Below are 10,921 nucleotides of genomic sequence, written 5' to 3'. Positions count from 1 at the left end.
ATGTCCCCTGCATCGGCAGGCGGACTCTCAACCACTGCACCACCAGGGAAGCCCCGAATTCGTATCTTGAATGAGCACAGCACAGTGCCAGCAAAACACATTCGAATGGGTTGACTTATTCAATGTTTACAACTGCCCTGTCTTGTTTGTCCCATTCACTTACAGAAGGAATTTGAGTCAAGAAGTGAAGGCTGCCTGACATTTTAAAGTGGGTGAAGGAGAAATCTTTGATATGAATTCAGGCTCCAGACCCTGCTATTTACCAGCTATGGAACCTCCTGCTGGTTACTTAAGTTGTATTGGGTTTCCCTTCACAGAAATAGCTTTGTGGGTATCTTTATTTGGGTTCCCCAGAAAGCAGAGTCTAAAACTAGGTCTTGTGTGTAGGTGGTTGGGAGGTGATCCAGAGGAGTTGGGATAAGAGATGGGGAAAGTGAGACAGGGAATGAGAGACACCCCTAAAATGGTGAATTATTGAATTGGGAACCCCTGTGGACACCTGAGACTAAACACCCTTGTGGACCCTCTGAGGAACTCTGTAGACTATTCTTCAGGATTTTCCCACAGAGGAGGGAGGCGGGGATGTGCCTGCATGGGCTGGGTGGTGATTCATGTTGGTGGAGAAATCCCGAGGCAGAGTATCGGGGAAGTGTTTTAGGAACCTGAGGTGGGATGTGGCACCACAAGCAATGCTGCCCTGAGATCAGGTGGCAGAAGGAGGTGGTGTGGAGGCCAGAAACCCTCTACTCTAGGAGGTGGGTCTTGCTTGAATGATGTGTGGCCACCTTGAGACCACACTGTGCAAATAGAATCCACATCCACGGCCACGTGAAATCAGGGATCTGGAAAAGTGTATTTCAAAAAGTTGATGCAAATGATGTGGGGGAACTGCTGGGATCCCAGGTGGTCTTCTGGGCATTTAAAGATGGAAAAAGAAGAAAAACTATCTATGCCAGTGACCTGTGTGCACTTGAGTAGAGAATGCTTTGATTAAAAGAGGGCCCTGTGAAATTTGATAGAACACTAAAATAATTTCAAATAATTTTTCAAAATTACCTTTAACAATTGTGCTGTGAATGTGAAATTTGAAATGAAGGATTTGTTGGTACTATAGTATGGGTTTGGGGGAAAAGATTATACCAACTTCCAACATTTCTTTCAAGAGTTGGTGCATAGTTGTGACTATATTCTATATTAAGTTTTAAAAATTGTTTTTATAATTGAAATCTTTTTTCAAGTTCAAATTTGAACCCATTCCTCTTTGATAATTTCATTGAAACTGGGGCCTCATTTTGTGTAGGATCCTTCTATTGGTTTTTGTTTTCTTTTCTGATACCTAGTAACTGTTTGTGTTCATATCATTTGGTTTTGGAGAATAAATAACACATATGCAGTGATTCAAACACTGCTCTCAGTGCAGGGGAGAAGTTATCATCAGCTGTGCCCAGGTCTCTGTCCTCCCAACAATGTCCTGGACCCCTTACAGCCCAGAGAACTCACTGGTGACTGGAGTGGTCTCGCTGAGACCCTCCATCCTTTTATTGGTCCTTGTCACCCTCTGAAGACTATGGCACTTGCTTGGTGGTACCTTGCCCTGGCCTGTTCTCCACAGGTACCACCTAGTTACCAGGCCTTCACAATCTGTTCTCAGGGTTCTGCTCTTTGCTTGGTAGGAATCCCTGCCTGTGTGCTAAAGAGGAAAAACTGAGAACAGATAGTGACCTTCTAGGGATGATGTCTTGCCTGGCTTTCCTACCCATTAGAAACACCATTGATGTAACCATATAGGTCAAGGTGGGTTGAGTATAAAGAAACAATATTTGGAGAACAAACATACACTTAGTTCTTTCAAGTTGCACTACATAAAAGGAGTTTCTCTCTCTACCCTAGACCAAGAGCTGAAGTCTGTCTTAACTTGACCCCTGAGAGCTGATCTGACCTTAGACAATTTCATAATAAGGGTCTTGGAAACAGAGGAAAGGTGACCTGCACAGGGTCTTGCATTTCACTGTGGTGTCAGTGCAGAGACCAGAATCTGGTTCTCCCATCCCTTGGTTTAGTGTGAAAACTGCACCATGCTGTGTGTTCCTATGAAGTCTACTGAAACCCTTAATGGATTTTTGTATGTTAGAAATCTCCCAAATTTTCTTCAATATGCATGCATTCTACTTCATTGCTGAAAAACCTGGTTGAAAAAAAATTCTAGAAATGTTAGATTATGATTCTGGAAGCCTAAAATCATAAATGCTTATAGCCTTAAAGTTTGGGTGTCAGAATAGCAAATGGTAAAACATACTATCTCTGACATGACTCTTGCTTTGCCACTTGTGACCTTGGGCAAATATCAATACTCATCATCTCCAAATCTAAGTTACTTCCTATGTCAAATACTAGCATCCTGAGATCATGAAGATTAGAGGCTACGAATCTTCAGCAAGACATAGAGTGAGTCAACTTATTCATAGGTTCTTAAATGGTATTCTGATACACCTTTTCATTTTTAATGGCCACAGTGGAAAAGAAAGGGAAGATTTGGGGCTTCCCTGGTGGCGCAGTGGTTGAGAGTCCACCTGCCGATGCAGGGGACACGGGTTCGTGCCCCCGTCCGGGAAGATCCCACGTGCCGCAGAGCGGCTGGGCCCGTGAGCCATGGCCGCTGAGCCTGCGCGTCCGGAGCCTGTGCTTCGCAACGGGAGAGGCCACAACAGTGAGAGGCCTGCGTACTGCAAAAAAAAAAAAAAAAAGAAAGGGAAGATTAAGATGGCTTTTACCATTCCATGCTTCCATCCAAACATGCATTCCCACTCTCATTCAATCTTGCGTTTACTTATGCACGCATCTGTTAACTAATACCTAACTCCTTCTCAGTGGCAGGCCCTGGGCAGACGACCTCATCCTCAAGGAGCCCCCAGGTTCCCACAGTGAGCTTCCTACAATAATTGTCTGCTCTCGCTGGGCTGTGTCCTACAGTGACCGTGTCCCAGTCTTCACCCTCCTTGGATTGTGGCTGTTACCTGTCATGTGCAGATATTCTATCCACAGGCTGTGCATCTTACCTGACTGGAGAACTGCCCTATGTTCAAGGGAGCTGGGCAACCCACATCCATGCAGAATAGTGATGGGAACTGCACCCTGGAAAGCTTGCAGTTGGTGAATGCCTCAGTGCAGTGGTCTCAGCGTGTGCTCAACTGGAAGGTGCAAGATGAGACATAGCCTCCCATCCAGGCCAGCCTCACACTGCCTGTAGCAGCTCATGGCACATAAAAGCCCATTGGGACCACAGGTAAGCTCACCTCTACAACAGTGAGCAACTAGGTCAACTCTGTCTCCAAGTGGAGTGAGGTATTAACTCACAGAGTCCCATTGTTATCCCATCTGCACTTTGGCTCTTAGGTCCAGATATTCCTGCCCTTAACTTTGTGGCTTTCCTCCTGGGCTTCAAAGTGCTGCTCATAATTAGTTTCATGGTCACCTACTTCCACAGGTGGTGGAACCTATAACAGGTGAGTTGATGGCAACCTTAGTCCTTGGGAGGGAGATCAGGGCCACCTTTCTGGGCTGGCAAGAGGAATCCAGGGTAAGCCCGAAAATCACAGGGCGATCCAGCCTCAAGGGAGAGTCGTGAACAATCTTATTTTCTCCAAATGTGTCTTGGAACTCTCAGAGGCTTCCAACTCTCATTCACTATTTAGTGCTCTGGTATTTGAAGTTTCTCCTATTAAGTTCCTTGGAAACTTGGAGGTGAGGGTCCAAGGTGTAAAAGTGGGATAAAGGTCCAAGTTTTGAGACCGAGACTCCAAAGAGCCCTTCCATAAACTGTTGTATATTCAGTTATCACATGGTATATCCTTGAAATGAATAAGGGGAGTATTGCTAAAATCAACTAATGGAACCTATCTGGGGGACTTGGATGTGCTGACTAGTGAGACAGATGAATGTGGGTATGGGAGAGAATTCAGAACTCAGAAAGAGGTATTGGGGTGTAATAAGTAGGGTCTTCATTTCTGATCAGCGCCATGAACCCAGGACAAAAAGAGTGCCTGCCATACAGTACGTGCTCAAAAAACAAACCACTGGAATTAATGAATGAATGTTTTCCCCTACAGCTCCTGCATACCCTGGGATACACTACCTCCTGCCCTGTGAAAGGGGCTCAAGTGGAGAGAAGCTGTAAGACTAGAGGTAACCCAAGGCTGCCGCCCCCTTCACTCTGCTGTCCCCACCTCCACCATGCACATGCTCCCTTCCACACACCCTCCTATGCTCCTTCTGTCTGAGCTTTGGAGCTGAGTCAAGGGGAGACATTGGTCATGTAGATCTGGAATGTCTGACCCTGATGCACTGAGCTTCAAACTGGCCCTGACTGCACCCCAAAGAGAATCAAGTAGATCAAGCAAACATGTTTCCATTGTGCCCCTGATCATGAACAACGCTTAATTTTCAGAGCACTTTTTACATTCATCCCCAGCTTTTGCAAGTGTGATTTCATTTCAACACATATATACTTAAAATCACAAAGTTGAATAAGCATTTTTCTATCGGGAAGTTTATAAAGAATAATATAAAAAATATCCATGGATTTACCTACCTATCTTTGAAAACTGTTAATATTTTCCTATTATGGTCTTCTGTTCCTTTTAAAATTACTGTCCTGGATTTGGTATTTATAAGCTCAATCATGATTTTATACTCCCATAATATCTCTATAAATCTTTAAGCAATATGTAATATTACTTATATGTTTTAAATTTCATATAGATGCTATTATACTGTATACAACATTCTGGAACTTTTATTTTTTGTACTTAGCAAAGTTTGTGGGATTTGTTCATGTTAATGCATGTAGCTCTATTTTATTAATTTCCACTACTCTATAGTTTCTATTGTGATAATATGCCACAGTGTATTGATTCTTCTTGTGATAGATATTGAAGCTTTATCTAAAGTTTTGTTATGATAATTTTATTTTGCATCTTTATTGGAGTATAATTGCTGTACAATGGTGTCTTCATTTCTGCTTTATAACAAAGTGAATCAGTTATACATATACATATGTTCCCATATCTCTTCCCTCTTGCATCTCCTTCCCTCCCACCCTCCCTATCCCACTCCTCTAGGTGGTCCTCTAGCACCGAGCTGATCTCCCTGTGCTATGCGGCTGCTTCCCACTAGATATCCATTTTACGTTTGGTACTGGATAAATGTCCATGCCACTCTCTCACTTTGTCACAACTTCCCCTTCCCCTTTCCCATATCCTCAAGTCCATTCTCTAGTAGGTCTCCTGTCTTTATTCCTGTCTTACCCCTAGGTTCTTCATGACATTATTTTTCTTAAATTCCATATATATGTGTTAGCATACGGTATTTGTCTTTCTCTTTCTGACTTACTTCACTCTGTATAACAGACTCTAGGTCCATCCACCTCATTACAAATAGTTCAACTTCGTTTCTTTTTATGGCTGAGTAATATTCCATTGTATATATGTGCCACATCTTCTTTATCCATTCATCCAATGATGGACACTTAGGTTGTTTCCATCTCATGGCTATTGTAAATAGAACTGTAATGAACATTTTGGTACATGACTCTTTTTGAATTATGTTTTCTCAGGGTATATGTCCAGTAGTGGGATTGCTGGGTCATATGGTAGTTCTATTTTTAGCTTTTTAAGGAACCTCCATACTGTTCTCCATAGTGGCTCTACCAATTCACATTCAAACCAGCAGTGCAAGAGGGCTCCCTTTTCTCCACACCCTCTCCAGCATTTATTGTTTCTAGATTTTTTGATGATGGCCACTCTGACTGGTGTGAGATGATATCTCATTGTAGTTTTGATTTGCATTCCTCTAATGATTAATGATGTTGAGCATTCTTTCATGTGTTTGTTGGTAGTCTGTATATCTTCTTTGGAGAAATGTCTATTTAGGTCTTCTGCCCATTTTTGGATTGGGGTGTTTGTTTTTTTGTTATTGAGCTGCATGAGCTGCTTGTAAATTTTGGAGATTAATCCTTTGTCAGTTGCTTCATTTGCAAATATTTTCTCCCATTATGAGGGCTGTCTTTTCATCTTGTTTATGATTTCCTTGGCTGTGCAAAAGCTTTGAAGTTTCATTAGGTCCCATTTCTTTATTTTTGTTTTTATTTCCATTTCTCTAGGAGGTGGGTCAAAAAGGATCTTGCTGTGAATTATGTCATAGAGTGTTCTGCCTATGCTTTCCTCTAAGAGTTTGATAGTTTCTGGCCTTACATTTAGGTTTTTAATCCTTTTTGAGCTTATTTTTGTGTATGGTATTATGGAGTGATCTAATCTCCTACTTTTACATGTACCTGCCCAGTTTTCCCAGCACCACTTATTGAAGAGGCTGTCCTTTCCCCACTGTACATTCCTGCCTCCTTTATCAAAGATAAGGTGACCATATGTGTCTGGGTTTACCTCTGGGCTTTCTATCCCATTCCATTGATCTATATTTCTGTTTTTGTGCCAGTATCATACTGTCTTGATTACTGTAGCTTTGTAGTATAGTCTGAAGTCAGGGAGCCTAATTCCTCCAGCTCCATTTTTCTTTCTCAAGATTGCTTTGGCTATTTAGGGTCTTTTGTGTTTCCATACAAATTGTGAAATTTTTTGTTCTAGTTCTGTGAAAAATGCCAGTTGTAGTTTAATAGAGATTGCATTGAATCTGTAGATTGCTTAGAGTAGTAGAGTCATTTTCACAATGTTGATTCTTCCAATCCAAGAACATGGTATATCTCTCCACCTATGTGTATCATCTTTAATTTCTTTCATTGGTGTATTATAATTTTCTGCATACAGGTTTTTGTCTCCTTAGATAGGTTTATTCCTAGATATTTTATTCTTTTTGTTGCAATGGTAAATGGGAGTGTTTTCTTAATTTCACTTTCAGATTTTTCATCATTAGTGTATAGGAATGCAAGAGATTTCTGTGCAGTAATTTTGTATCCTGCTACTTTACCAGATTCATTGATTAGCTCTAGTAGTTTTCTGGTAGCATCTTCAGGATTCTCTATGTATAGTATCATGTCATCTGCAACAGTGAGAGCTTTACTTCTTCTTTTCTGATTTGGATTCCTTTTATTTCTTTTTTTTCTCTGACTGCTGTGGCTAAAACTTCCAAAACTATGTTGAATAATAGTGGTGAGAGTGGGCAACCTTGTCTTGTTCCTGATCTTAGTGGAAATGGTTTCAGTTTTTCACCATTGAGGATGATGTTGGCTGTGGGTTTGTCATATATGGCCTATATTATGTTCAGGAACGTTCCCTCTATGCCTACTTTCTGCAGGGTTTTTATCATACATCGGTGTTGAATTAGGTCAAAAGCGTTCTCTGCATCGATTGAGATGATCATATGGTCTGTCTCCTTCAATTTGATAATATGGTGTATCACGTTGATTGATTTGTGTATATTGAAGAATCCTTGCCTTCCTGGGATAAACCCCACTTGATCATAGTGTATGATCCTTTCAATGTGTTGTTGGATTCTGTTTGCTAGTATTTTGTTGAGGATCTTTGCATCTATGTTCATCAGTGATATTGGTCTGCAGTTTTCTTTCTTTGTGACATCTTTTTCTGGTTTTGGATCAGAGTGATGTTGGCCTCATAGAATGAGCTTGGGAGTGGTCCTCCCTCTGCTATATTTTGGAAGAGTTTGAGAAGGATAGGTGTTAGATCTTCTCTAAATGTTTGATAGAATTCACCTGTGAAGCCATCTGGTCCTGGGCTTTTGTTTGTTGGAAGATTTTTAATCACAGTTTCAATTTCAGTGCTTGTGGTTGGTCTGATCATATTTTCTATTTCTTCCTGGTTCAGTCTCAGAAGGTTGTGGATTTCTAAAAATTTGTCCATTTCTTCCAGGTTGTCTATTATATTGGCATATAGTTGCTTGTAGTAATCTCTCATGATCCTTTGTAGTTCTGCACTGTCAGTTGTTACTTCTCTTTTTTCATTTCTAATTCTACTGATTTGAGTCTTCTCCCTTTTTTTCTTGATAAGCCTGGCTAATGGTTTATCAATTTTGTTAATCTTCTCAAAGAACCAGCTTTTAGTTTTATTGATCTTTGCTATTGTTTCCTTCATTTCTTTTTCATTTATTTCTGATCTGATCTTTATGATTTCTTTCCTTCTGCTAACTTTGGGGTTTTTTTCTTTCTTCTTTCTCTAATTGTTTTATGTGTAAGGTTAGGTTGTTTATTTGAGATATTTCTTGTTTCTTGAGGTTAGATTGTATTGCTATGAACTTCCGTCTTAGAACTGCTTTTGTTGCATCCCACAGGTTTGGGTCATCATGTTTTCATTGTCATGTTTCTAGGTATTTTTTGATTTCCTCTTTGATTTCTTCAATGATCTCTTGGTTATTTAGTAATGTACTGTTTAGTGTCCCATATGTTTGTATTTTTTACAGATTTTTTTCCTGTAATTGATATCTAGTCTCATAACGTTGTGGTCAGAGAAGATACTTGATAAGATTTCAATTTTCTTAAATTTACTGAGGCTTGATTTGTGATGCAAGATATGGTGTATCCTGGAGGTTGTTCCATGAGCACCTAAGAAGAAAGTGTATTCTGTTGTTTGGGGATGGAATGTCCCATAAATATCAATTAAGTCCATCTTGTTTAATGTATCACTTAAAGCTTGAGTTTCCTTATTTATTTTCATTTTGAATGATCTGTCCATCAGTGAAAGTGGGGTGTTAAAATTCCCTACTCTTTTGTGTTACTGTCACTTTCCCCTTTTATGGCTGTTAACATTTGCCTTACATATTGAGGTGCTCCTATGTTGGGTGCATAAATTTTTACAATGTTTTATCTTATGCTTAGATTGATTCCTTGATCATTATGTGGCATCCTTCATTGTATCTTGTAATATTCTTTGTTTTAAAGTCTATTTTGCCTGATATGAGTATTGCTACTCCAGCTTTATTTGCATGCAATATCTTTTTCCATCCCCTCACTTCCAGTCTGTATGTGTCCCTAGGTCTCAAGTTGGTCTCTTGCAGACAGCATATATACACGTCTTGTTTTTAATGTCCATTCAGCCAGTCTACATCTTTTGGTTGGAACATTTAATCCATTTACACTTAAGGTAGTTATCGATATATATGTTCCTATTACCATTTTCTTAATTGCTTTGGGTTTGTTATTGGAGGTCTTTCCCTTCTCTTGTGTTTCCTGCCTAGAGAAGTTTCTTTAGCATTTGTTGTAAAGCTGGTTAGCTGGTGCTGAATTCTCTTAGCTTATGCTTGTCTGTAAAGGTTTTAATTTCTCCGTCGAATCAGAATGAGATCTTTGCTGTGTACAGTAATCTTAGTTGTAGGTTTTTCCCTTTCATCACTTTAAATATATCTTGCCACATCTTTCTGGCTTGCAGAGTTTCTGCTGAAAGGTCAGCTGTTAACCTTATGGGGATTCCCTTGTATGTTATTTGTTGCTTTTCCCTTTCTGCTTTTAATATTTTTTCTTTGTATTTAATTTTTGATAGTTTGACTTGGCGTGTTTCTCCTTGGATTTATCCTGTATCGGACTCTCTGAACTTCCTGGACTTGACTGAATATTTCCTTTCCCATATTAAGGAAGTTTTCATCTATAAGCTCCTCAAATATTTTCTCCATCCCTTCCTTTTTCTCTTCTTCTTCTGTGACCCCTATAATTTGAATGAGGGTGCATTTAATGTTGTCCCAGAGGTCCCTGAGACTGTTCTCAATTCTTTTCCTTCTTTTTTCTTTATTCTGCTCTGTGGTCATTATTTCCACTATTTTATCTTCCAGGTCACTTATCCATTCTTCTGCCTCAGTAATTCTGCTATTGATTCCTTCTAGAGAATTTTTAATTTCATTTACTGTGCTGTTCATCATTGTTTGTTTGCTCTTTAGTTCTTCTAGGTCCTTGTTAAACATTTCTTGTATTTTCTCCATTCTATTTCCAAGATTTTGGATCATCTTTACTATCATTACTCTGAATTTTTTTTCAGGTAGACTGCCTATTGCCTCTTCATTTGTTAGGTCTGGTGGGTTTTTACCTTGCTCCTTCAACAGCTGTGTGTTTCACTGTGTTCTCATTTTGCTTAACTGACTGTGTTTGGGGTCTCCTTTTTGCAGGCTGCAGGTTTGTTAGTTCCCATTGTTCATGGTGTCTGCCCCCAGTGGGTAAGTTTGTTTCAGTGGGTTGTGTAGGCTTCCTGGTGGAGGGGACTGGTGCCTGTTTTCTGATGTGTGAGCCTGGATCTTTTCTTTCTGGTGGGCAGGACCGCGTCCAGTGGTGTGTTTTGAGGTGTCTGTCAACTTATGATTTTCCTGCCTTGATAGTTGTTTGGCATGTGGTGTCCCACACTGGAGCTTGCTGGTCATTGAGTGGAGCTGGGTCTTAGTGTTGAGATGGAGATCTATGGGAGAGCTTTCACCGATTGATATTACAAGGGGCCAGAAGTCTCTGGCGGACCAATGTCCTGAATTCCACTCTCCAACCTCAGAGGCTCAGGCCTGACACCTGGCCAGAGCACCAAGACACTGTCAGCCACACAGCTCAGAAGAAAAGGCAGAAACTAAAATAAATTAAATAATTAACTAATTAATTTAAATAAAGTTATTAAAATAAAATTTTTTTAATATTACTAAAATTTAAAAAATTTAAAGTATTTTTTTAAAAAAGAAGAGAACAACCAAGCCAATAAGTCCACCAATGATAACAATCACTAAAATCTATATTTAAAAAAAAGGGGGGATGCTTCCCGGGTGGCGCAGTGGTTGAGAGTCCACCTGCCAATGCAGGGGACATGGGTTCGTGCCCCAGTCCGGGAAGATCCCACATGCCACAGAGTGGCTGGGCCCGTGAGCCATGGCCGCTGAGCCTGAGCATCCGGAACCTGTGCTCCGCAACGGGAGAGGCCACAACAGTGAGAGGCTCGCA

This window comes from Lipotes vexillifer, unplaced genomic scaffold (genome assembly GCF_000442215.2).
Source record: "Lipotes vexillifer unplaced genomic scaffold, Lipotes_vexillifer_v1.1 scaffold875, whole genome shotgun sequence".
Classification (NCBI taxonomy): Eukaryota; Metazoa; Chordata; class Mammalia; order Artiodactyla; family Lipotidae; genus Lipotes; species Lipotes vexillifer.
Note: the sequence above shows the minus strand (reverse complement) of the source record.